Below are 25,420 nucleotides of genomic sequence, written 5' to 3'. Positions count from 1 at the left end.
GCCAACTAAACATTTATTTCCAGTCATAACGACCATCTGAGGGAAATTGTAACTACAATGTGGCCCATGACAAAAATGTGTTTAACACCCCTGCGTGTAAATGTATGTGTACAAGAATGAAAAATGAAAAAAATGGTACCATATTTATTAATTCATTTTTGTTGATGGGATGGGTAGAAGGGAATTTTTAAAATACTCGTTTAAAAGGCTTTTATCTGTGGACATAAAAAAGAATAGATGCAATACTTGTAACAATGGAAAGCCAGTTCACAAACACAAAATCTAATCACCATGTCCTGCTCTACACGTGAAAGTTGACAGACTGACTCTTATCGCATGCAGAATTGTGATTTTTGCGACGTGACCCGAGACATCTGGGGAAGTTACTCCGACGTGACCCCATGTTTTGACGTCCACCACGAGACATCTGGGGCAGTTACGCCGACTCTTCAGCCCCTGATCAAAGGATTGGTGTCTGCCATAACTGCAGACACATGACAAACCTCATGGATGCAATCTTGAATGAGGGAGTTTATGCAGAGCCAGATGAATGTGGAATGACATCCTGACAGCTGGTGACCTTTGTGACCCTGGAGAGAACAACAGACAATTCCGCCAAGGCCGCCTATCACCAATATATAATGCGGAAAAAACCCAAGGACATCATATAGGATTCAGACAAAGCAGACAATGAGGAACCACATTTCATATTTTCAAAGCATCGATCCAGTAGACATGTATGTTGTATTGCTTTAAAAATATTTGTACATCCTTTTAATGCACCTTGTCAAATTTACTTCCAGGAATGTCTGCACATTTACCTCTACCATTTTGAAATTGTTCAATTGTTACAAATACAAATAAAGACAAATAAATATTGTTACAAACACAAATATTGTTACAAATACAAATAAAGAACTGAAAATGAATGTTTTCCTTCTTCACAATTGCAACTCAGAAATCACATTTCAATGTTACATTTCATTTCTCCTTCCAGTTCATAAACATCAGTGCTCCATATATAATGCTTGTTCATGGATTGTATATTTAAAAAAAGAAATATGAAACTAATTTAAAGTATTTAAACACATTTTATTTACAAGATATATGCATGGTTCAATTACGTCATTCAAAGAGGTTTGTACGGTATTCCAGCACCGGCTCGTGTCACTCCAATCTTGATCGGGCAGTGTCCTTCAGAAAGTATCAAACTATTAAATGCATTTCACACACAACCTTTTTTAAAGATTTTGACAAACATGTACAAGACATCAAAATTACTACAAATAGACCTGATGTCAATTTATTACTCAGTAATGTCATGAAGCATGGATGTTTATAATTACATTATACATAGTTGTACATTATTATTTCTTGAGACAGCCATAAAATTTAAAGCAAAGCAAATTTATTTATATAGCACATTTCATACACAAGGTAACTCAATGTGCCTTACATGATTAAAAGCTTTTAAAAGCAAAGAAAAAGCGTATAAACATTTAAAACAAACAGAAATAAAAATTAAACAGCGTACAGTGCAAGAAATATTTAAAAGTGGAAATGCTCTAAAAAGCATGGGAAATAAAGAGTTAACCTGCACTTAAAAAGCTGCACACTTGGGGCTGACGTCAATTCTATTGGCAACTTATTCAATTTGTGTGCAGCATAATAGCTAAATGCTGCTTCACCATGTTTGCTTGTGACTCTGTGCTCCACTATTTGACCTGAGTCTGTGATCTCAGAGCCCTACTGGGTTTATATTCCATTAGCATTTCATTCATGTATTCAGGACCTAAACAATTTAGTGATTTATAGAGCAGTAGCAGAACTTTAAAATATATTCTAAAAATGACTGGAAGCCAGTGTAAAGACTTCAGAATTGGAGTAATATGCTCTGACCTCTTTGTTCTGGTCGGAACCCGAGCTGCAGTATCCTGAATGAGCTGCAGCTGTTTAATGCTCTTTTGAGGGAGTCCAGTCAGAAGACCATTACAATAGTCAAGTCTACTTGAGATAAAGGCATGGATGAGCTTCTCGTGGTCTGCTTGACCCATGCAAGCCTTCACTCTGGATACGTTTTTCAGATGGGAGAAGGTAGTTTTAGTAATTGATTTGATATGACTATTGAAAGTCAGGTCGGAATCTATCAGGACACCAAGGTTTGGGACTTGGTCTTTGGTTTTTAAAGAGAGTGAGTCCAGGTATTTACTAACAGCACCTTTCCCGAGTCAGTATTCAACCTTATATCATTTAAACCTGATTGAAATTTCTCAAAAAGTAATTTAAGTTCAAGAAATTGCTGAGTTGATTAAAAATAACTTTCTCAACAATCTTGGCGATGAAAGGGAGATTTGAGATGGGTCTATAGCTTGCTAACATGGAAGCGTCCAGCGTTCTATTTTTTATCGCAGATGCTTAATGGCAGCTACTTTAAGAACTTTAGGTAACTCGCCTGACTAAGCTTGTCAACCATAGCAAACAGAGTGCGAGTATTGTTGTTGCGAGTGTTGTTGTCTAGCCCTGATTAACTCTTGGTTAAAATTACAAAGACTTTGTCTGTAGAGGTCATAGTCAATTTGGAGTTTAGTTTTCTCTACTTACGTTCTGCTTTCCTACACTTTGATTTAGCTGTCTTTACCATCATTCTGCTTGTCTTTGTTTTAATAGGAGCGACAGCATTCATGATATTTGAGATTTCAGTTGAAATTATCCAAAAGTTAATCAACTGTCTCAGCATTCACGGTTTGTGGCACAGCAATGGTCTCCATAAACTTAGTGGCAGTACTCTCATTTAGGTACCTTTTCTTAATAGATATAGATGTTGTCTGAACTTTTGGAAGAATATACAAAAATGGTCAGAAATAGCCATATCCTTAATCTCAATTGATATAATTTCAACATCCTTAGAGTTGGACTCTTAATATGTTGAGAGACGTCAAATGTGATTTTTTTTTTTCCATGTTATTGTCAACATGAATGTTAAAGTCTCTCGTTATGGCAAAATAGTTGTAGTCAGTACAAATAACTGACAGCAGTTCTGAAAAGTCCTCCATAAATTTTCTATTGTATCTTGGAGGCCTATAAATTAGTAAAACAATAACCTTTGGATCACCTTTAAATAAAAAACAAAAGAGCTATAATCCATCCATTTTCTGAGCCGCTTATCCTCACAAGGGCTGCGGGTGTGCTGGAGCCTATCCCAGCTATCTTCGGGCAGGATGCGGGGTACACCCTGAACTGGTTGAATCTACATACAAACAAACTACCATTCACACTCACAGTCATGCCTACGGGCAATTTAGAGTCTCCAATTAATGCATGTTTTTGGGATGTGGGAGGAAACCGGAGTACCCGGGTAAAACCCACGCAAGCACGGGGAGAACATGCAAACTCCACACAGGTGGGGCCAGGATTTGAACCCCGGTCTTCAGAACTGTGAGGCAGACGCTCTAACCAGTGGCTCACCGTTCCGCCAGAGCTAAAATCACCCAGTATAATTTCTTTATACTGAAATAATGACTTAAAAATAACAGCAATACCACTGCCTTTTTTCCCTATTCGACACTTCATAAAATTTGCTGGTGTTGCCTCATTTAAAATGGTATTACAGCTACTTTCTGTTAACCACGTTTCATTTAATAACAAAAAGTCCAGATCATAGGTTGTAATGATGTCATTAATCAACATTGATTTATTACCAAGGGACCTAATATTGAAAAGAGCTAGTCTCGCAGAGATAACTGGAGATAATGGTTTGATAGATTCACATTTTATCCTCACTAAGTTTGTAGTTCTACTTTTTTGTGCCATTTTTCTTTGACCAACTTTCTGTCCCTTATAATTACAGGCATGAAAAATGCCTGATCTCCATATGGGTCTGAATTATTCTGGAAAAGACCCCACAGATATCAGTCAGATTCGCAGATAAGGTTCTTCATGGGTGGAGGAGAGGCCCTTCGCATTTTAGTGAACGGTGGTTTCACGGTGGTGTGGGAGATTCAACGTGCTCTCATTTGTCATTCGCTCCTCCGATTGTTTGGATGACGCTGATGAATCCGTCTGCACCTCGTGTCGCCTTATCTCCTGTTCCTCCGATTGTTTTGGAACAACTGCATCTTTTTGTCCTTCAGCCATTTCGCCAAGGCCAGTGTTTTCTTTTTGGGCCGCTGAATGACGTACACAGTAATCATCCCAAACAGTAATGTTGGTAGCCAATAACTTAACCCCTTGTCTATTTAGACAGAAACCGTATGCCTTGTAAAGATGTCTACGCTCCCAAAAAACGCTGAAATTTTAAGTGAAACTCACCTTGGCCTCTACTGAGTTGAGTTTGCAACACCTGTGTGAGAGACAGGACAAGGGTGTAGCAAGACGACTTGGACATCTCAGTGCACATGCAGGACAAATTGATATTAATACTCACCATTGACCGGTTAGAGAGATGCGCTCCTGTAACAATTGTTGAAACAGCGGGATGCGGTCGTCTCCGGTAACTTTTTGTTCAAAGGCGAGCTTGATGGAGCCTTGTATAACTACAAAACAAATACAAAAACAACATTCAATCACAGAAGGGAAAAACAAATATATACACACACACACACACAGTGGGTACGGAAAGTATTCAGACCCCCTTAAATGTTTCACTCTTTTTTTATATTTCAGCCATTTTCTAAAATCATTTAAGTTCATTATTTTCCACATTAATGGACACACAGCACCCCATATTGACAAAAACAATTTTTTTTGCAGATTTATTAAAAAAGAAAAACTGAAATATCACACAGCCATAAGTATTCAGACCCTTTGCTCAGTATTTAATAGAAGCACCCTTTTGAGCTAATACAGCCATGAGTCTTTTTGGGAATGATGCAACAAGTTTATTTGGGGAGCATCTTCCATTCCTCCTTGCAGATCCTCTCCAGTTCTGTCAGGTTGGATGGTGAACGTTGTTGGGCAGCCATTTTCAGGTCTTTCCAGATATGCTCAATTGGGTTTAAGTCAGGGCTCTGGCTGGGCCATTGAAAAACAGTCATGTAGTTGTTCTGAAGCCATTCCTCCCGTATTTTAGCTGTGTGCTTAGGGTGATTGTCTTTTTTGAAGGTGAACCTTCAGCCCAGTCTGAGGTTCTGAGCACTCTGGTGAAGGTTTTCGTCCCAGATATCCCTGTACTTGGCTGCATTCATTTTTTCTTCGATTGTAACCAGTCTCCCTGTCCCTGCAGCTGAAAAACATCCGCACAGCATGATACCGCCACCTCCATGCTTCACTGTTGGGACTGTATTAGACAGGTGATGAGCAGTGCCTGATTTTCCCCACACATGCCACTTAGAATTAAGGCCAACAATTTCTATCTTGTTCTCATCAAACCAGAGAATCTTATCTCTCACCATCTTGGAGTCCTTCAGGTGTTTTTAGCAAACTCCAATCGGGCTTTCATGTGTCTTGCACTGAGGAGAGGCTTCCGTCGGGCCACTGTGCCATAAAGCCCCGACTGGTGGAGGGCTGCAGTGATGGTTGACTTTCTAGAACTTTCTCCCATCTCCCGACTGCATCTCTGGAGCTCAGCCACAGTGATCTTTTGGTTCTTCTTTACCTCTCTCACCAAGGCTCTTCTCCTCCGATTGCTCAGTTTGGCCGGACGGCCAGCTCTAGGAAGGGTTCTGATCATCCCAAACGTCTTCCATTTCAGGATTCTAGAGGCCACTGTGCTCTTAGGAACCTTAAGTGCAGCAGAAATGTTTTTGTAACCTTGGCCAGATCTGTGCCTTGCCACAATTCTGTCTCTGAGCTCTTCAGGCAGTTCCTTTGACCTCATGATTCTCATTTGCTCTGACATGCACTGTGAGCTGTAAGGTCTTATATAAACAGGGTGTGGCTTTCCTAATCAAGTCCAATCAGTATAATCAAACACAGCTGGACTCCAATGAAGGTGCAGAACCATTTAAGGATGACCAGAAGAAATGGACAGAACCAGAGTTAAATATATTGGTCTGAATACTTATGCCTGTGTGATATTTCAGTTTTTATTTTTTAATAAATCAGCAAAGATTTCAACAATTATGTTTTTTTCCTGTCAATATGGGGTGCTGTGTTTACATTAATGAGGAAAAGAATGGACTTAAATGACTAACAAATGGCTGCAATATAACAAAGAGTGAAAGATTTTAGGGGGTCTGAAAAGTTTCTGTACCTTGTCTGTGTGTGTGTGTATATATATATATATGTATATATAAAAATGAATATGTATCAGGACAAAATACATGAGAAGGAGAATTATCTGACTTTGAAAATATGCCATGCAGACGTTGTCAACATAATAATATTCCGTTCTGTGCTTTTAAGTTTTATCTCTGAATTGCACTTTGAAGTCAAAACAAGTACAATGTGTTACATTTTCCAGCTTTGCAGAAGCAAGCATGTTTGCAGCATTATCCTTGACAATAACAATAATTGTCTGTCTTTTTAACCACCATCCTGTACAACAAAGTGAAACAGAGTTTGCAGCAATTCCACAATGCTGCATTTCAGACATGACCCGAGTTAGCTTCGTTCATTCTTTCATCTCATCAAAAAGTTGACGCACAACTTTATCACGAAAATAACAGGGTGATTAATCGATGTACCTGGGCATGATTGTCTTCATCATAAATATAAAGACATTGTTGACTGTATGCTGCTGTTTTGTTGTTGCTGCTGTTGTTGTTGCTACCACCAGGGCTGGCTGCTATTCAAGTACAACCTTGAGCTGCTAGAGGGTTATTGTCTTGCTAAATGACCCTGCTGGCCCTTTGTTGTTTTTCCAAATACCTCATTCCAAACACACTGCTGCCTTTACAGAGCAGGATGAAACTTCTGTGCTGCTCCATGCTGCGAATAGCACATATTACAAAGGGTACGTTGGGAAATTCACTCCACTCTCTACACGCTGGAACATTCGGAAACTCTGAGCGTTGTGGGAGTGTGGTTTTCGCTTATTCACACTGCCACTCTGACTGAAGAGACAGAGAGGCTGGATGTTTACAGGCAGAACTGACACAAATACATTCAATATGGTGGACGCACTGACATACCCCTGCCAATGGCCAACACACCCGTTCGTAAATTCATAGAAAATTGAGCAATGCTATTTGGGTGAACAACAGTGCCGTGAAAAACGTATTGACGCCCTTCTCGAATTCCTCTATCTTGAATGTGAGTGCGAATGGCTGTGTGTTTATATGTGCCCTGCGGGTGGCTGGCGAACATTTCAGGGTGTACCCCGCCTCCCGCGACCCTAGTGAGGATAAGTGGTACAGAAAATGGATGGATCTTAAACATTAAAATGGGGAAACGATGCAAAAATGTAAGAATTTGAGAAGGGGGCCAATACCTTTTCACGGCACTGTAGTTCGTGTTGCACACGACCTCCATTGTATAACGCTAATGCTATTGATTCAAAGTTATATTTGGGGGGAATGCACAGTCAATTCAAAATACAAGTAAGTGATACCCGTCAAGCAGAAATGCAGAAAAATCAAGCAGAAATGCTCCTGTGCCCATCAAGTTCCTCAGGGAGTTGAAGTTGACTCCAGCCACCTCTCGAATAGTTGGTCCAATGTGTATCCTAGTTTTGTTTCTGTCATGGCTGTGTGTTCCGGTTTTTGTCTTCCCCCTGTTTCATACACACCTGCTTCTGAGAGCATCTTCACCACCTGTGCCTCGTTCAGCCTAATTATACCTTGCATTTAACCTCGTGTCTCATTCTTTCTTGTCGCCAGTTTGTTGTACCTTGTCGTCGCGTTCCACCATTCCTTGTTTCCATGTCAAAGAGTCACAGTAAGACTAGACCCTGTTGCGATTATTGACCTCGCCCTTTTGCCTCATGTTTTTGGATGCTGTTGTCTTTTTTGGATTGCCTGCCTGTGTACCGACCTCTGCCCGTATATTAAACCTCTCTTTTTTTAAACTGTCCACTTTTTTGGAGTCATGCATTTTTGGGTCCTATCCTCTGTTCCGTTCATGACAGTTTCTTGTTGTTTCAGATTCCCTCTGTTTAGCCTTTCTGGTGTCTTCGCTCTGCTTGTGTTTCCTTGTATTAGAAGACCCAGTTGTTGGCAAATGAGGGATAGCTGCCGAAAGCCTCCGCGTCCGCCATTGTTCCCTGAGCTTCTTTCTGACATAAATGTGCGTACGTAGGAAAGTGATTGACACACTCCCGGGCCACACCTCCAGTCTCTACAATGTCTATAATTGGACAATTCTCTCCGTCACTGAGACCTTCTAAATTAATAGTCAAAATTAAATTAGAGGTATTAGATGAGGCCGGAGAGGGATGAGTTTTCAAAAGATCATTTAAATTATTTTTTACTGTCTGGATATGCAGACATTTTTAACATGTATGACAAAAAGTGTTTTTCCCCCCTAACTGCTTACTTCACCTTTAAGTAAGGAAGTGCCTTCAGTGCTTTTACCAGAGTTGTATTTTGTGTTTTATTTTGTATCAGTACTTTTACTTAAGTACTGAATACCAGTACTTTTGACATCTGTGCTGGAAACCAGGACGCCCTAAAACCTCTATTAGGACGTCCGATACCCCATTCTTTTGTAGCACTTCCCACAGGACGCCCCGAGGGACATGGTCAAATGTCTTTTCCAAGAGTTTGATATATTTGTAAGGAAGGAATGGAAAGATCTTTCTCAACATGAATGATTCCGCAACTATATCACCATCCTTACTTTGGGATACAGGGAAAGCTGTCACTTCATACTCTTTATTTAAGAAAAAACAAGAACAAAAATAAGAAAGCAAATTGGAAATGAAAATCAGACAATTTACAGACGAATATGCAATAAATCCAACGGACCCACTTAGGAACCGACTTTATAATGCTAAACAACAACTTAATAGCATATTAACAGAGTTCCTACTACAACAGCTAAGATACACTAATTTTGAGCATAACAATAAATCAGGAACATTTCTCGCCGGCCAACTTCAATGTAACAAAGAAAAAACTAATTACAACCATACAATATTCAAATTTACTCAATCACCACGGGATATTTATGATATATTCTGCAACTACTACTGTAGCTTACTCTATATTCATCTCACAATAAGTCGAATAAAAATGACATTGAAACTTTTATCAATAACCTAATCCCTCATTTACCTTCAGAAATTAAAGAGTCTTTAGGCGTCCCTTTTAACCCTCACAGAATTGCAAATGGCCTTGAACAATATGCCAACAGGTAGAGCTTCAGGCAATGATAGATTTTCCACAGTTTTATAAACATTTCTGGTCTATATTAGAACCACCGTTTTTCAGAACGGTGACAGAGATAAAAGATAAAGGCCCAATTAGAAGCCAATCTGAACACAGCCACAATAATACTAATGAAACTAGGGAAAGATCCCTCTCATCCAGCTAATTACCGGCCGCTGTGACTAATTAATACAGACATAAACATTTTTAAGGCTTTAACCAAAAACCAGAAAGAATTCTCCCGCCGATAATACAACCCCAATTCCAATGAAGTTGGGACGTTGTGTTAAACAAAAATAAAAACAGAATACAATGATTTGCAAATCATGTTCAACCTATATTTAATTGAATACACTACATAGACATTTAATATTAAAACTGATAAAACTTTGTTTTTGGCAAATAATCATTAACTTAGAATTTTATGGCTGCAACACATTCCAAACAAGCTGGGACAGGTGGCAAAAAAGACTGAGAAAGTTGAGGAATGCTCATCAAACACCTGTTTGGAACATCCCACAGGTGAACAGGCTAATTGGGAACAGGTGGGTGCCATGATTGGTTATAAAAGGAGCTTCCCTGAATTGCTCAGTCATTCAGAAGCAAAGATGGGGCGAGGTTCACCTCTTTGTGAACAAGTGCGTGAGAAAATAGTTGACTAGTTTAAGGACAATGTTCCTCAACGTCCAATTGTAAGGAATTTAGTGATTTCATCACCTACGTTCCAAATCATCATCAAAAGGTTCAGAGAATCTGGAGAAATCACTGGATATAAGCGGCAAGGCCGAAAATCAACATTGAATGCCTGTGACCTTCGATCCCTCAGGCGGCACTGTATCAAAAACCGACATCAATGTGTAAAGGATATCACCACATGGGCTCAGGAACACTTCAGAAAACCAATGTCAGTAACTACAGTTCGGCGCTACATCCGTAAGTGCATCTTGAAAATCTACTATGCAAAGCAAAAGCCATTCATCAACAACACCCAGAGACGCCACCGGCTTCTCTGAGCCCGAGCTCATCTAAGATGGACTGACGCAAAGTGGAAAAGTGTTCTGTGGTCCAACGAGTCCACATTTCAAATTGTTTTGGGAAATTGTGGACGTCGTGTCCTTTGGGCCAAAGAGGAAAAGAACCAGCTGAACTGTTATGGAGGCAAAGTTCAAAAGCCAGCATCTGTGATGGTATGGGGCTGTGTTAGTGTCAATGGCATGGGTAACTTACACATTTGTGAAGGCACCATTAATGCTGAAAGGTCTGCCTGCATTCCAGACCTGTCTCCCATTGAAAATGTGTGGCGCATTATGAAGCGTAAAAGATGACAATGGTGACCCTGGACTGTTGAACAGCTGAAACTGTACATCAAGCAAGAATGGGAAAGAATTCCACCTACAAAGCTTCAACAATTAGTGTCCTCAGTTCCCAAACATTTATTGAATGTTGTTAAAAGAAAAGGTTATGTAACACAATGGTAAACATGACCCTGTCCCATTTTTTTTTGGAACGTGTTGCAGCCATAAAATTCTAAGTTAATGATTATTTTCCTAAAAACAATAAAGTTTATCAGTTTGAACTTTAAATATCTTGTCTTTGTAGTGTATTCAAGTAAATATAGGTTGAACATGATTTGCAAATCATTGTATTCTGTTTTTATATATTTTTAACACAACATCCGAACTTCATTGGAATTGGGGTTGTATATTGTGACCAAACAGGTTTCATTAAAGGTCAGACCTCCACCAACAATGTCAGAAAGCCTATAAACCTAATAAGTATGTCTCAGTGTAATAATCTAAAAGTAAATATCTTGTCACTCGAGGCAGAAAAACCTTTTGAAAAAGTTAATTTGTCTTTTCTTTTTTGCAGTACTTCACAAATTTGGCTTTGGTGATTCAGATGTTCACTGGATCGCAACGTTATGCATTTCACCCAAAGCAACTGTCACCACAAATGGGGTTACATCACAAAGTTTCACTTTACAAAGAGGGAACTAGACAAGGATGCCCACGCTCACCCCTGCAATTCGCACTATTTACTGAATCACTGGCAATAGCGATCCGGCAGAACACTAGTTCTCCTGTGTCACTCCTGTGTCAGAACACAAAATCAATCTATACACAGATTATATTCTTCTTTATTTACTAGAACCCACTTCAAGCATTTTTTTTTTTTTGGCAATTGGGAATATCCATCCATCCATTTTCTGAGCCGCTTCTCCTCACTAGGGTCACGGACGTGCTGGAACCTGTCCCAGCTGTCATCGGGCAGGAGGCGGGGTACACCCTGAACTGGTTGCCAGCCAATCGCAGGGCACATAGAAACAAACAACCATTCGCACTCACAATCATGCCTACGGGCAATTTAGAGTCTACAATTAATGCATGTTTTTGGGATGTGGGAGGAAACCGGAGTGCCCGGAGAAAACCCATGCAGGCACGGGGAGAACATGCAAACTCCACTTCAGAACCAGAATCATCTTTATTTGCCAAGTATGTCCAAAACACACAAGGAATTTGTCTCCGGTAGTTGGAGCCGCTCTCGTACAACAGACAGTCAATTTACAGAACACTTTGGAGACATAAATACTTTGACAAAAAACAATTGTGCAAAAAGATGCAGTCCTCTAGCACTTAGAGCAGTTCGAATGACTAATATTGCAATAGTCCGGTGCAATGACCATTGTGCAAAGGGCGCTGAGACTTCAAGGAGTGTATGGGGTTTAAAGTGACGAGTAGTGCGATCATCTGGGACAATGATGGTTGTGCAAATGTTACAGATACTCCTCAATCAGTGTGCAAATGGAGCAGATGCTACTCTGGCATGAGTGGCCAGTATATGCAAATAGTGCAGCATGGCGAGACAACTACAGTGAGTGCACGAGTAATACATAATTGGCCCCACAGAAATGTGACAACGAACTCAAGTCAAAAAATTGCCAGCTTGTTGTAATGGAATTATAGGTTAGGTGTTTAAGAAGTTGATCGCAAGAGGGAAGAAGCTGTTGGAATGTCTACTAGTTCTAGTTTGTGTTGATCGGTAGCGCCTACCTGAGGGAAGCAGCTGGAAGAGCTGGTGACCGGGGTGCAGACGGTCCGAGAGGATTTTGCACGCCCTTGTCTTAGTTCTGGCAGCGTGCAAGTCCTCAATGGTGGGTAGGGGGGTACCGACAATCCTTTCAGCAGTTTTGATTGTCCGTTGCAGTCGGAGTTTGTCCTTTTTTGTAGCAGCACCTAACCAGACTGTGATGGAAGAACACAGGACTGATTCGATGACCGCTGTGTAGAACTGTCTCAGCAGCTCCGGTGGCAGGCCGTGCTTTCTCAGAAGCCGCAGGAAGTACATCCTCTGCTGGGCCTTTTTGAGAACGGAGTTGATGTTGTTCGCCCACTTCAGGTCCTGAGAGATTGTAATTCCCAGGAACTTGAAGGTCTCGACGGTTGACACAAGGCAGCTGGACAACATGAGGGGCAGCTGTGGCGAAGGATGCCTTGGGAATATCATCTTTTTAAAATTAATTTCTTTTTAAAAATTTGATAATTCCGATATAATTTCCTATACACACAGCCATCTTTTAACAAAATATAATTACAGACTACTATTAAACAAATACAAGACAACTTACAGTATAGAGTAGCCTTACAGTATGTCAACAAAGCCGTGCATGATCGCATCGGTCGCGTGTGCCGTGCACGCCAAGGCGAGTGTCCCTGCCGTCAGGCGCAGTACCGGTATAGATTTACCTGCGGGCTGCAGCATGTGTTTATGATTTGTGACTTCGTCGGACCCTTGCTGTTGTGCCGTGCGTGGTGCGACCAGCAATTGTTGTTAAACAGCAGACAAGCCCTAAGCGGGTCATCTCTGCCCCCCTACCCCCATACCAGACGTAAACCAAAATGTGCAAAGCTGACAGATCTTTTCAGTGGAAGAAGGATCCAGCAGCACGTCTACAGGTGGGCACAGTGGGAAAATTGCAAAATGTTAGACCAAGTAGACCATGCATTTGTTACGCAAATGGTTTGGTATACAAGTTTGTTAAATACTTCAGTCCTTATGTATCGCAAGCATCATTGATTCTTGTTGTTGTTCTCCATCAGAAAATGATCAAGTCTCTGTGACCTGACTTTGTGATTTACACTTTAAGCAATTAAGGTATACTTACATATTATTTAAAATGTGAACAAATAAGCGGGATTACTCTGATATAAGAAAGTGTAAACCCTACAACAGGGTGTGCGTGTGTGATTTATGGAATTTTCTTACATGTATTTCCTGTGTGTATTAAGAACGTAACTCTTGTTATGATTATTACTGGTATTATTATTATTAGCAGAAGCAGCATCAGGGGTGAAGGTCACTAGCAGAGGGGTTATTGAGGGACTGGGTGACCCCATGGTGGCAATGAGGAGATGGTGCTGGTCTTGGACAAGAAGGAGGAGGAGGAAGACAATGGAACAGGAAGCAGCGATAACCAGACTGGTAGAGATGCTGTTTGTAAACGTTTCTGTACTGGGTAGGTAATTTTATTATGCATACAGTGTATACAGCAAAAACAAGGTCACCGCTCATTGGTTAGTATTCCTGGCGTTGCAAGGCAGGAGGAAAAGAAAAACGGTCTTCTGTTGTGCGCACCGGTAGCCTCTTCCTCTAAATTCTCGGGCTGAATTTTGGGCCCAGTATATCCATGCTTACAGGTGTTTAGATACTATAAAAGCATCCCATCATACCACTCATCAGTAGCACTGCCTCGCTCATTTTGGTTACTTGTTGCATGTCCTCACCGGGTATCCCCCCACCCCCACCCCTTCCCCCCATCCACAAATAAGAACACGATTTGACTTTTGTAACGTTACTTGTGGTCAAATATCTGGACTGTCTAACTATTGTTCTGCTGTTCGTACCCCTATTCCCCTTGTCTGTTCCATCGCTCTGTCTGTCTCCTAAAACCCTTTTCTGTCTGGCTGCATTTTCAATAAACATCATAATAATTAAAAAAAAGAAAAATCAGCAGTGGGGGTATTTCAAAGGCCACTGTTGCACAACAAAACTGTTCCAGCAGAAAAGGCATACAGATCCACCATTCTGCATGGCCAAGCAGCTGAACAGGACAGGTTAAAAAAAACAAAAACACCTTCTCCAATTCTACAAAGCACATGTACACTGCTTGGGCGAACTCCCATGCACCCTGCGGGACCATACTGAGGCTATAGTGTTGGTCCATTGTTCCACAGCCAGGACAAAAACCACTGCTCCTCCTAAATCTGAGATTTGACTTCCCTACGGACCCTCCACTCCAGAACCCCAGAAGTTGCAAAACACCCTCTTAAAAAGGGGGACAACCACCCTGGTCTGCCAAAAAAAATGGCACTGTCCTTGACGTCCATGTAATGTTGCAGAGGCGTGTCAGCCTAGACAAAAAGAGTTTCATTATTTTGCTCCATATTAATGATAAGTGATTCTGATTGGAACACCAAAGACACTTTATACTGATATTGACCTAGACCGGTGGCATTCCATGTCCCTAGAGCAATCTTCTGCAGCCGAAGAGTAGACTACCAAGGTACCCGCCTTCGGCCACTGCCCACCTCCAGTGCATTCGGTCCACTTGGCTCCCCCACAGGTGGTTAACTCATGGGAAGGGGGATCCACATTGTTTCTTTGGGCCCCAAGGAGGCAGACAAGGCCATCAGGCTAGGCCAATCTAAAACTGGAAAGTGTAGCTGAAACTAGGACCACAACTCATCAGAAATTCTTCTTTTGACATTGTTTTATCCTCCTGCTCAAGTCATACATTTGTCAGTTTGCGCGACCATAACTGCCCCATAAACCAATCAAAGAAGTGTAATATGTTAGCCACGACCCTAAGGGTATTTGAATGGCGAATTAGGGGCTAACGGTGCAGTGCTCCTGGACAGAGCACTGCAGAGAAGTCAGAAAAACACGTTAAAAAAAATACTCAAAAAGCACACATTGTGAGAGTTAATTCATACACAACATGGTTTATGACAGTCCTGACATACGCGTTTTTGCGGTGAGGAACGGTCTCATCGAATACAGAAGTAACAATTCTCCATTCACCAATCTTTAGACAATGGTATGTCTTTCTCCAGCTAAAAAAAATAAACGCCTCCTTCAAATAAACATCTGGTACCGTTGATACAACTATTGCAGCTGAGTAAATAAAAGCCCCGGACAGTATTTGAGAACGTATTTATTAACATCAGTAAACAGCAATCTTATTGTTTCAAGCCCTGATGAACACACGTTGACCGAGTGTGGACGTGTTCGGTTACTGTGAATACTGCACTGGATTGAGCTCAGACAATATGGTCACATTGATCATAAGACAAGTCAGCTGACGGCAGGATATTATCATTTGCTATGAGGTTAATGTTCTTCCCTGAAGGTTATATAATTAGAAGTTAGAAGTTCTAAAACTTGTGAAGATTTAATACATAGGTACTCAGAAAAACATCTATCATCATTATGATTAAAATAACCTGCAAACATTCTCACTTTTGATTCACAGCAGGGACGTTCAGGTACAAATAGTGAGTATATTGGTAGAAGGATGATGAGGATGGAGCTGCCAGGCTAGAGAGCTAGAGGAAGACCAAAGAGAAGGTTGATGGATGTCGTGAGGGAAGACATGAGGGCAGTTGGTGTTCGAGAGGAGGATGCAGGGGATAGGCTTACATGGAAAAGGATGACGCGCTGTGGCGACCCCTAAAGGGACAAGCCGAAAGGAAAAGAAGAAGAAGGGACGGTCAGGTACAGCTGAATCTAGGTCACGCTCATGACGCATATACAAATGCACTCAATGTCAAAGAGAAGTAGATGCCAGGCTTTTGGTGTTTTTCAAAGAGCCGGAGGGAGGTGGGGTGGGGGTGGTGGGGGTCAGGACTTCATTGAAAAGGTGATGGATAGAGGCAAGTCTTGGCAAGTGATGGTTCAGAGACAGTGTGTGTTACCCTTCCATCAGCCCTGATCTCTTTACTCAACCTTCATTCGAGCTGCCACTGTCGGGATGGCAGAGTCTGAGAGAATATTGATTTAATATAAATGAGGAAGCATTTACCTTTTGCTGTTTTCATCTCTTTGCCTTCACTTCTGCCATCACCTCCCACCTCTCTGTAAACATGTCTGACAGGAAGAGTGCACGGCAAGAATGGAAATACAAAAGTAATGGTTATTGACATAAATAATACGAATTATTGAAACTAATTGGTCACATTTCTTCTGCACTCCAGAGGCTGTTTTAAGTTTAGGGCCCTGTGAAGGTGAAACATATATGGCACTTTGGAGGCAGTTACAATATACAATACGCCATACCCAGTAAGTGAAAGACTCCCATCCAGTACAGTATTTGCAACGTTACCCCTTCTCCTGGGGCCCATGGTGCACACTTCTGTTCAACCGGTTGAGCGCATTTAGTGATGCACTAATTGTCAGAAATTAAAACGTGCAACAATATGCTGGTGACTGTGTGTGTGTTTGTGTGTGTGTGTGTGTGTGTGTATATATATATATATATATATATATATATATATATATATATATGTATATATATATATGTATGTGTATATATATGTATGTGTATATATATATATATATATATATATATATATATGTATGTATATATATATATATATATGTATATATGTGAGACTTTGGTATGTTTTCACAGTCTCTAGCAGCCTGTTTTACTCCAGTTGACACACCTCTCTATGTCCAGTTCAGGAAATTAGACCCCTTGTTTCTAAAAATACTTTTGTCTTGTTTTTTTTTGTTGTTTTTTTTGTTACCAGAAATGTGGTGAGGGAAAATTACACTTGGCTAAATTCCTGCCCTTTCCCAGGGTAGCGTGCAGTTGATTCTGTTCATGTGAGATACTTTCATCCATTTTCTGAGCCGCTTCTCCTCACTAGGGTCGCGGGGAGATACTTTCACTGAATAGTAATTCTCAGCACCTGGCTGTTTTCCATGAATGTTATTTCTGCTTATTTTCTCCTCTCAAGAATTGTTTCCCATTTGGTACAGAAAGTAATTCCCATGATGGCTAACTTCATAGCAGGAGGCATCAGTGTTGATGCTTCACTGGTGACCTTCATGCTGTAAGCTCAGTTAATACTGCAATTTCAAGCTTCTCTTCGCTCATTGTTTTTTTTTTTTTTTCTATTATTATTATTTTTTTATAAACAAGATAACTGCAATTACATGTAAGCATTGTTAATCATTAAGCAGGTGTTGTCCCTTGGAATTTATTTCTTGCAACAAAGTTTGCATTCTTGATTGATGCAGTAATTGGCAAAAATAAAATCTTTTTTTCATTTGAGAGGAATAGTTGTTCTAGGTGGGAAAACAAGGTGGCAGGCATCTATCTTCAAGTATTTGTTGAGTATTTGTTATCTTTGTGGGGTTTTGCCATGCAGTCCCACATAGACATGGCTGCATTAGAAATTTATACCGTTAATGTTTATGGCAAAGACCCCTGGTTTAGCATATACAGTCTCTTATATAACTCTGGCTTTGGATTACAATCATGCAATGACCTTTCTCTGTGCTGATATACGTAAACACATGAAAACAAACCTGAAGCAATGTTTGATCTCTTCACATCTTTGACAGTGTTCAACAAACACCTGGCTCCCTCCTTCTCTCTCTCTCTCTCTCTCTCTCTATCTCTCTCTTTCTCTCTCTCTGTCTGTCTCTGACAGACAGACAGATATACTGACTTTGATGCAAAATATAGGAGACAAGCTTTTAAAAAAGCAGTATTTCCTCATTTACATGTTAAGAGACAGACAGAGTTTTAGGAGTGTGACCGAAAATGTACGTGGGAAATATATGCTCAGTGTGTCCTTTGAGAATTATGTGCTCCATTATTATTATTATTATTTTTTTTTTCATTTTACTTTAAAGCTGCAAATTGTGAGATGCAATGTGATTTCACACAGTGACAGTGACAATAAAGTTCTGTTCTATTCTAAATTTCCATGTTCTTGTGGACTTGGCCTAAAATCATCAAGTAGTCCGCTCTGTGCAATGCAAAAATAGATGGAGTCGAAATCACAATCACAAGCTGTACTACTTCAATCAGTCATAACCTTAAACCAGCAATAATACCAAAACATACATCAAGTGATATGACCCTGTGGGATTATCAGCGACCATCGTATTTTGCGTAATTAATCATTTAAACAGGAAACAAGTTGGATGTCTTCAAACTCAGAAAATCAGTTGATCTGGTGGATCAGTCAGAAAACAGACAATTCCTACTGTTGCTAACAGCACTGCTATTTCTGTATTAGCTTTCTGTTGCTTCTCATAGCTGTAAGGGTAATAAAATCCCCAAAAGTCAACATCCAAACAACACATCAACAGGAGTTTATAGGTTCATGTTGTGCACTCCTGTTCTGACATTTTGTCCCTGACAGAATTGTAACTCTGCAACAGAGGTGAGGCACTTAAACTGAAAAGGTTCAGGTGCTAAAAGATTTCACACAATGCATGTGGCCTTATTAACGTCTCTGCACCAACCAGTACACCAGCAACTGGCACCTGCTGATGGGCAGAGCAGAGACACGTGAGAAGAAGGAACAATTTGTAGAAATTAAAGATTGACATTTTTTTTTATGGAAGCAGATGTTGCAACAGTATATGAGGATGAACTACATACTTTACCATCTCATTGCTATGTGAGAATAAGAATATGCTGAATACAAAGGCTTTATTTTGAAAATCATCATTAACCAAAACCGTCATTGATGGTAAATCAAATCGAGGATTGATATTGTGTATACGTGTATCTGTTTATGTGCACATACTGTACATGGTGTAAAAAAAAAAAAAAAAAACATGAACATTTTTGTTACCAACTTAGCGACTCTTTCTAAGCTTAGCTCAAGCTGATAGCACCAATGTCATGCAGGAGTTAGAAGATCACATTCCCCCGGAAAATTTGTTCCGTTTGGAAACACGTTAGCCTCAGTTGACTCGTTAAGCTTATGGGTAATTTATTTTACAAGTAAATGAAGTAGTTTAGTTTCAGCTGTCCTCATCTTTAAAAGCTACTGTACCTGGCTAACTTACTTGCTTCTCTAAATGTTTTTATTTCACTCTCTGGTTTAATTAGTGACATTGAAATGATGTTGCAATTAATATCTTTTAGATTACTTGGCAGAGTAAATAACCCTACACTCGCCACGCTCCAAACCCTAACAGTGTTAAACAAAACAATCACGCAACACATTCCACAAACACGGTGGACATGCCATGCTTAAAATTTTCTTTGCAAAGAAAATACTGTAGAGAAGCAGAGGACAAAGATTTCAGGAATTTATCTGCTCGTCTATCCAAATTTCTTGAGTGCAAAACAAATATTTTGGAAAAATGCTTGCATTTCGTGTGTTCGCAAGATTGGTTAAAATTGTATTTTCTTTTGAAAAATATTATGACATTGTAGCGATTATATATGAAATAAGAATTGTAATCAATTTAGGATAAAGTAATAAACCCGGAGCGATGGTTGTGTTACTTCCGGTTTATCGTAATTTTTATTTAATTGTTAAAATAAAACTAATGTCTCGAAAAGGGCACCACGTCAATTTTTTCAAATTTAACTTTAGGCAAAATGACGACAAACCTTTTTGGTCAGTCTCATAATAATCTGGAGGTTGCTACACTCTACAGCATTTTGAGTCCTAGGTTACAGAGGTTTACTTAAATTCAGAACACACACAAAATACAACCACGAGTGGAATTTTATGGTATATTTAATGAAACACACAATTACAACAAGAACATAACACTAAGGGCAAATGAAAGAAAGAAAATAAGGCTTTCGAAAATGGAAAAGAGGACAACGTGTGTGGTTGCCGGGCTAAACTAAATGAGTGTGTGAACATTTAATGCGTTGAGTCAGATCAAGAGAAGGCAAAGTTGGGATTTCGTATGAAGCTAGTAATTTCTCCACAATTATTACGCACTGATGTTGTACATCATAGTAAGGATTGCAGTGTCGACTCACGAACGCAGATCAGCTGGTCTTTGGGGTGGTCTTCCTCCGGACCTCAGGTGGAAATGAAGAAGGTTTGGTTGAAGAAAAACCAGATGCACAAAAATAAACAGAAATAGGAAAAGAAAGTTGTTGTCCTTTTTGGGATGCGCTCATAACTTCCCTGCCGGTTGACCTAGTGGCGGGCCGAGTGCTGGCCCGCAGAGCCGTGCGGGATCAGTCCGGGATGCCGGACGCTGCTCGTTGAGGCCCTGCCGACCGATCGTGGCTAGGGAAAGCGATCGGAGCCGCATGGTCGACTTCTTCGATCGAAAACGCCACCAGCTTGGTTGCGGTGGTACGAGGAGAAGGAAAAAGAAGCCTCAACTCAACCAAACTCCAACTCTCCAACTCACTGAGAAAGGTGTGAGTTTAGAGTTAAATATCCCAGGGGCGGGGCGTAGGAAGAGGGAGTGCTGACTTGGAGAAGACCACGCCCACCAACCTGAATCCTGTCTGCAAATTTTAGTAAATGGGTTTTTTTTTTCTCAAACACTCAACTTTGTACTCTCACGCGTAGAATCACTGTTTAAACTTTGGTCGTGGCAGATGGGTTGCTTATTGTTCAATACAACATTACGTACTGTTTGATTTCAAATCATGAACAGCTTTCAAAATCTTGCAGAGATTATCAAAGTGAGAATGGGGACACCGACATCAAGGCATACATTTGGAATATTTCTACAGAGTTTGCAAGATAAAAAAAACTGACATTTTATCTTCCGTTAACAAACATCAAAGGCACGTCCACAAGTTCTGGCACTTGCAGTTCCTCTCAACGCCAGTGGGTGGGGCCTCACGCTCATGGGTGAATATTACCACATAGTCTTCCCCAACCATTTGGTCTGGGAAGGGATCTTTTGGAAGACAGGAATCAAGATTTGATGGGAAGTTGCTAATTATTCTAAGGTCCACTTGACGTATACCAGGCACTGTCCTAGTCGCAGTCTCACAGCAGGGCAACGTGGAGGAGTGGGGGTTCTCAGGTGGTCACGAGTCTCTGTGGCGTATCAAAGTTGCGGAGCGCATGTCCGCTACAACATGAACATTTTATTCAACAATTTAACACAATCAGAGGTATTAATTGAACATTATTCATTATCGTTTTATATTGTATCATACTGTGTAGTTAGGAGTCATGTAGAACTGTGCTGTATCATACACTGAATCATGTTTAATATTTTGGTTACATGAGAGTAAAAAACTAAGTTCTCAGTATGATGTATTTCTTAAAATATGCAGATAATACTATTCAATATCAGCTGTCAAGAATGACCATACAATTCAAAGCCTTTTTCTTCCCCCTTATCACACTATCCCGTCTGTTTGTGTGGACTAATGATGATGGTCTCTAATGTTCTTTTGGAAGAAGCAATTAGCTGCTGCTCTCTCCAGACGCAGGCTGCACACAGAAAGTCCAGCATTTACAATAGAGTTTTTCCTCGCTCTGCTTTCAGCTGAGCCATTACCTGGCAATATTGCGCTGTCTGGGGCTTTGGAGGGAATGAGGAGTGCTTCAAACTGCCTGAAATAATTGCATGAAATTCAGTTTTATGACAGTATAACATGTAGGTGTTCCGTATGAGAGAAAAAAGCCATCCTAAGAAGCGAGTGGGAGGATGGTATAGAAATATCAGCCAGCACTACACATAAAATGTTAAAAAGACAAAAGTATCGCTGCAAGAATGTCATGCACATCATCTTATTTTCTTCCTAATATATACCTCACCTCACATATTTCTCAGAGACGGCTTTTCTTCGGTATCACAGGATGTGTGATTGTGGAGATTCAGACAGATTCTGCAGCACCCACTCATCATTTATTATTAATCACAGAATTACTCAGGAGCACTCTCCAAACAATGTGGGGACAAGTCATGACAGAATATTTAATTGTCTGCTTGGCATGTGAGGTCTAACACAAATATTGCTTTGAGGATTCTGTTACAAATATTGACCACAACTGGCCATTGTCATGATAGTCTACAGAATCAAATCTTTCTTGCGTGTAAATAAATCTGATTGGATATGGGTATTGGGAGTGTGATATTCCTAGTCCCTGAGACCTGCCAAGTCATATTTGTCACCACTTTCCTGAAGAAATGCTTTGTCACTGTCACGTCACTGTCTTTCGATCTTAATGACCTCCAGTATGTTCAAGTTATTCACTTGCCAAACTAAAACAGTCATTTCCAAGAGCATCGCATCGTGTAAATTATCTACAATGAAATGTCCGTAAATTTCACTATTATGGTGAGTAATCAGTATTCAGTGGCATTTCAAAGGCTTGTGGTGAAATAGGGAGAAATGCTTCCCCTTTTGATGTGTGTACCTAGAATCCAATGTGCTCACAGTTGATCTGTCATTGAGGCAAACATACCTTGGAGAAGAGAACGCTTTTCTCATACCAAAGCATGCTCAAGAGAATAATTTTAACTTGGACTGCCAGTGGTTCGAGCTGTAAGTACTTGATTTTGGGAGGTTTGAGCCCTCCTAGGTTTGAACAATGTAGATGTTGGGAGTGCTTTTCCAAAACTGACTAATGCCTGGATCAGACTACAAGACAAACTATTACCCAGAAATCAAGCAATCAACCAATCAGACTTTTCATTTTGGTGTCGTAGGGCCAGATCGTTGGTCGTGGATTATACCACACTACAAGAAGTTTTGTCGTTCCCGATCTGGGAAATAGGCCACAATAGCAAATAGGGCTAATAACGGGGCTAAAATCCTGTATTCTGATCTAGGCATTAGGCTATGTTGACATTGCATTGTGACGTCCTATTTTGTGGTCATGCGTGTGACGTCACGGATGCGTTTTGTCCACAGTAGAAGCCGCATTTGTTTTTTAATGTGAACGACTACATAAAATGATCGGATTTAACAAAAACTCTGAATTGGCCATGCGGTGTGAATGTAGCCTTTGGAGTGCCAGGTTGCATACACCCTCAACTGATCTCCAGTCAATCACAAGGTTGACACTAAGCGACCAGTCATACAAATTAGTCTTCAATTACAGTAAGTCAACATATATCTTTTTTCATAATGTACCGTAGAAGGAGTTCAAAGTGGGTGAAGATAAAAAACCCACACCAGCTTTGTGTGAGTTTTGAACCTACAACATTCTTGCTGTGAGACAGTACAGTACATATATTCAACTTTCATTTTTAGGTATTTACATCTGGATCAGACACATATCAGACACACTTAAGACACAGCACCTTTTGTGTGAATCTACCAGTTTTTCTTGTGAGCAGTAGCATAGTAGCATTAGAACCTATGGAAGAAGCATTAGAACCTATGGCTGACAGGATTTTTTTGTTGCCTGTTACATGAATTATACAAATGATAAATAGCACTAAATGTCCGCTTACTTTCAGATTTGGGTTTTGCCTGTGAAGACTGCAAATGTACAACCTCAATTCCGATGAAGTTGGGATGTTGTGTTAAACGTAAATAAAAACAGAATGCAACGATTTGCAAATCATGTTCAACCTATATTTAATCGAATACGCTACAAAGACAAGATATTTAATGTTCAAACTGATAAACTTTATTGTTTTTAGCAAATAATCATGAACTTAGAATCTTATGGCTGCAACACGTTTCACAAAAGCTGGGACAGGTGGCAAAAAAGACTGAGAAAGTTGAAGAACGCTCATCAAACACCTGTTTGGAACATCCCACAGTTGAATAGGCTTCCCTGAATTGCTCAGTCATTCACAAGCAAATATGGGGCGAGGTTCACCTCTTTGTGAACAAGTGAAAGCAGGGAGCAGGTGGAGCAACATAGATAAAGGTGGAGGCATGCACTCAAAAGGGGAGGAATGAAAATTACCCAAAGTAAAACAGAATATATGTGCATGAATGAGAGGGGGGAGGTGGAAGAGTGCTACAGGGAGAAGAGGGTGGAGGACTTTAAATACTTGGGGTTAACAGTCCAGGGCAATAGTGAGTGTGGTAAGGAAGTGAAGGTCAGCCATGATGTACGGATTAGAGTCAATGGCACTGAAGAGATAACAGGAAGCAGAGCTGGAGGTGGCAGAAATGAAGATGTTGAGGTTCTCTCTAGGAGTGAGCAGCTTGGATAGGATTAGAAATGAGCTCATCAGTGGTTAGTTGTTTTTGGACACAAAGTGAGAGAGAGCAGACTTTGATGGTTTGGACACGTCCAGTGGAGAGATAGTGAGTATATTGGTAGAAGGATGATGAGGATGGAGCTACCAGGCAAAAGAGCTCGAGGAAGACCGAAGAGAAGGTTGATAGATGTTGTGAGGGAGGACATGAGGGCTGTTGGTGTTACAGAGGAGGATGCAGATGATAGGCTTACATGGAAAAGGATGACACGCTGTGGCAACAAGCAGAAAGAAAAAGAAGACTTCGAACTATAATTAAACATTTATACTTGCAAATATCAATGAAAAATGTGCATTATTATCATTGCAAATGCTTAATTCTTGATTAGGCTTTGGCCTCATTAGAATTTGAACGGTTCCAGTTCAGGTTCCTCGTTTCGATTCCATTTTTAAACGATTGTCGATTCCGATTCTTAAGGGGACAGGGTCAAAGATATTTGTATGGTTTAAATTAGGGGTGTCCAAACTATGGCCATCCTTTTTTATGGCCCGCAGCATAGACTAAAAGTTTTGCTGTATTACCTAGCTGTTTTTTTTTTTTTTTTTTTTAAGTATACAGTATATATGAAAATAAATATACGGTAATACAAAATAAATAAATGATTGATTGGTTTATTCTTAAATAAAGATGTCAAAGTGGGTCTTAAATGCCTCCTTTGATTTTTCTGTGTATGGCCCTTGGAAGAAAAGGTTTGGACATACCAGGTTTAAAAGAGTTGTTTTAAAGAGCTTAAAAAAGTTATTTGCAGATTAAATCATCGGAACGTCGGTATAAATTTCTATTCTATTAACGTTTGTACGAACCTTTACTCAGAATTTCTCACAGGGTTATATTTAACCAGTATATTATCAAACCTATGAACTTTATGTGAACCTTGTTTAAACAGGAATATAGGTTTCACTTTCACGAGAATTTTATTTTTGAAAACCTCATGAAAATAAATGTATACATGAGTGTCTAATGCTGTCATTACTTAAACATG

At 40.2% G+C, this 25,420-nt stretch overlaps 1 protein-coding gene across 4 annotated transcripts in view; it reads left to right on the top strand.

Moving 5' to 3' along the window:
• The window catches only part of arvcfb (ARVCF delta catenin family member b), a 260,772-nt gene that overhangs the window by 73,578 nt on the left and 161,774 nt on the right, over positions 1-25,420 (top strand). The gene's annotated exons all lie outside the window — the stretch shown is intronic.

The sequence above is a fragment of the Phycodurus eques genome, chromosome 3 (genome assembly GCF_024500275.1).
Source record: "Phycodurus eques isolate BA_2022a chromosome 3, UOR_Pequ_1.1, whole genome shotgun sequence".
NCBI lineage: Eukaryota > Metazoa > Chordata > Actinopteri > Syngnathiformes > Syngnathidae > Phycodurus > Phycodurus eques.
The sequence above is the reverse complement of the archived record's forward strand: the minus strand, read 5'-3'. Positions and strand labels throughout refer to the sequence as shown.